The 2,944-nt window shown below is 46.1% G+C and overlaps 1 non-coding gene across 1 annotated transcript; it reads left to right on the forward strand.

The window, feature by feature from the left end:
* The first annotated feature begins 2,177 nt into the window (after positions 1-2,177).
* On the forward strand, positions 2,178-2,263 carry TRNAY-GUA (transfer RNA tyrosine (anticodon GUA)). The gene is given in 2 exon segments: positions 2,178-2,214; positions 2,228-2,263. It is a non-coding gene; the product is annotated as a tRNA-Tyr (tRNA).
* The last annotated feature ends 681 nt before the right edge of the window (positions 2,264-2,944 follow it).

The raw sequence follows: 2,944 nt of genomic DNA on the forward strand, positions 1-2,944 counted from the left end.
TTTGTCATCTGGAGCCATTGTGGTACTGCCATGAAAGAGCTGCCAACAATAGCCAGGCCCTGTTCATACTGCAATTCGGGTCATCATTCACACTGCTGTCAAGAAACCAGTAATGTTTTATAAAAACACAGCTGAGTGATTTGAGCTAAAAAAAAAGTGTTTGCTCCTTAAGTGCATTTTTCAGTCCGGGGGGGGGGGGGGGGGATTACATACATTGCAGTGTTGAACCAACGCTTCTGCATTTCTGGGATGCATATGTTACACTTGTACTGATCCTGTTTTGTGATGACATTTGTGGCATATCAACGTGCTAAATAAAAAGACATTTGCGCTGACTAACCAGGGCAAATACGTTCAAATGACGATGCCCAATTGCTGTAGCATCAGTGCAGGGTATGTAATGTAGCGCCTGGGGTCTAGCTTCTATGCCCCAACCATAATCTCCCTTCTGGTGATGCGTGTCACGAGCTACACTTTATGTGGAAGCGCGAGGGATGCCTGAAGAAGTCAAAGACACGCAGGCAGCCGTGGGACTGACACTGTGCTCGAGAGCGCCTAGCAGCAGAGTTTCTAGGTGCTTCCAGGGGTGAGATGATGGCTGTCAGGCCTTTGCTGGGAGCCAGGGGGGGACGAGGAGTTTTCACAACAGATGCTTGTCTCAAAAAGGTGGGGTGGGCTAGGGCAGAGTCAGTCATGGGCAGCCTCCAAGATGGCTCACTAGTAAAGTGCCCCCTGCTGGTACCTGAGCATGACTTACAGGTCACATTCTTAAATCCGAGCCGAGTGGGCTCAACGCTTTTCCCTCACAAGGTATATAAAGTGGCTGCTATGAATACTGGTTATTTACGGTGCTATGAAGGTGACATATGGAAATAGCAAACACTTTAGAAATCAGGTCACTTTACTTTCCTTTTGTTGCACAAGAGCACAGAACCGGATGAGCAGCTCCTCACGTGCACTGTGGCTGGCCAGGGATGGACACTTTACAGAACCAGTGCTGAGCCTCTTAAGCAGAGCTGGATCTGTTCAAGTCTGTGCAAACCCTGGGCCTGCTCACAGCCTGGCAAGCTGCAGACAATGTTGGGTGCAGCCTTAAATGTGAAATCGTTCCAAGTTGCCACTGTTTGTAGTGAGTTTAACAGACACTGTCTCTGGCTTCCTTCCTGCACGAGGCCAGGTAGGAAGCAGTATCCCTCCCCCCATCCTGTGTGTTAGAGAATGGTTTCCATTGCAGTGGGAGGCGGGGCCGTCCATGCCAGGTTTTCAAGGTGACCTCGGACGAGCTTAATATGTAACTGTTGTTCATTTCTGGCAATCATATATATATCTTGTGGATATCCTGCAAATCCGGCATGGATCCGACTCTACTGGACTTATGTTGGGCACCCTTGCACTAGAGCAAGGTTTTTTATGTAAAACTGGTAAGTGTTAATATTGTCATTGTTCACGCCTTCACCAATCACAGGGGGGGCAACATGCCTGCATCTTCACCGCACACTCCCTATCATTCTTACACTGAGCGCCAAGCTTTCCAAAGTTTAAGAATCTACACAACTTTCAGCATTCCAGCTGAGTTCATTGGCCGACATACTTGTTGTGATGGTTTTGCCATTTTATTTCCTGAGCTGTACTTTTCTCAAGAAAGTTAGTTCCCATTATTTTTAATAAACCATTGAGAATGCTGAGAAATCACTTTGTGCGTCTGCGACAAGACACATTTATTTTTTTGAATTCTAAGTAAAGGTAATCAAGATGGAAAGACAATGGCTGTATGACTGACTTCAACAGAAAGCCCTCCCCCATGCTTGCTGCTGAAATATTGAGATATTAGAAAAGCACTGAAAATGTGCATTGCTAAAGCGGCATGTGTTTTCCAGAGTACGCAAATGAAGAGGAAAAGCACGCCTTGCCAATTAAAATGGCGAGTCACCCTTTGTAGTTATTGTGCGATGAGTTTCCAAAAAGTACTCAGGTGGTAGATGAAATGATGCTGATTGTAGGTTTGTGCTGTTGGAGAATGAGATAGGCATCTGAAAATAAACAGCATGCATCCTGAAGACACAGCTTGATATGTGACCTCGGTCTTTAAATGCCGAGCACACATACACATGATCACCATGGGCCCCACTGCTGGCAGGTACATAACCTGAAGGCTGCAGTCACATGATGCTTCCGTCCCTTCGATAGCTCAGTTGGTAGAGCGGAGGACTGTAGTGGTGAAGCTGATATCCTTAGGTCGCTGGTTCAAATCCGGCTCGAAGGATTTTTTTTCGTATTTGCTCTTCATATTTCTTTTCACATTCTGAAATTAAAATACGCCATGTTTTGAAGCAACGACGCTAGAGCTTGACAATTGTTTTTGTCTCCCCCATTTTTCTCAGATGGCACCAAGAAGTGAATTTAGCCAGAGCAGAAATGGACGGAGGTGCAGCCGCTGATCCCAGTGACTGTCAGAGAGAGAAAAGGAGGAGTCTGTGCAGAGGAAGCTGTAAATCAGTGATACAAAGATACCGGCTCCTTCCTGGCACAGGCGGGGTCAACACTGACATTTATGTGGGTGCAGCGCCCCCAGCAGGGGGACAGGTAGAACAATCAGTAGGAGGTCAGGTACCAGGGAGTCATCAGTTCCTCGTTAGTATAGTGGTCAGTATCCCCGCCTGTCACGCGGGAGACCGGGGTCCCGACGGGGAGACTATGTTTATGACTTAACCATGTTTACACTTTAGAAATACATTTTGTTATTTGTTTCGTTTACAATCTCGACATTTTAGAAGTATTGCGATTTAATGTATATGAAGTGCACTGTATAATATGATCAGTGGCAGCATATAGAATTGTAATAAATACCAACACCGAGGCGCCTCTAGCAGAGCGCTGGAAGGCTTGGAAATCCAACAGAGAAAGCTTTCAACATGAAGGAATCAAGTTTTGGGAACACATTTGT

This window comes from Pleurodeles waltl, unplaced genomic scaffold (assembly GCF_031143425.1).
Source record: "Pleurodeles waltl isolate 20211129_DDA unplaced genomic scaffold, aPleWal1.hap1.20221129 scaffold_67, whole genome shotgun sequence".
NCBI classification, from domain to species: Eukaryota; Metazoa; Chordata; class Amphibia; order Caudata; family Salamandridae; genus Pleurodeles; species Pleurodeles waltl.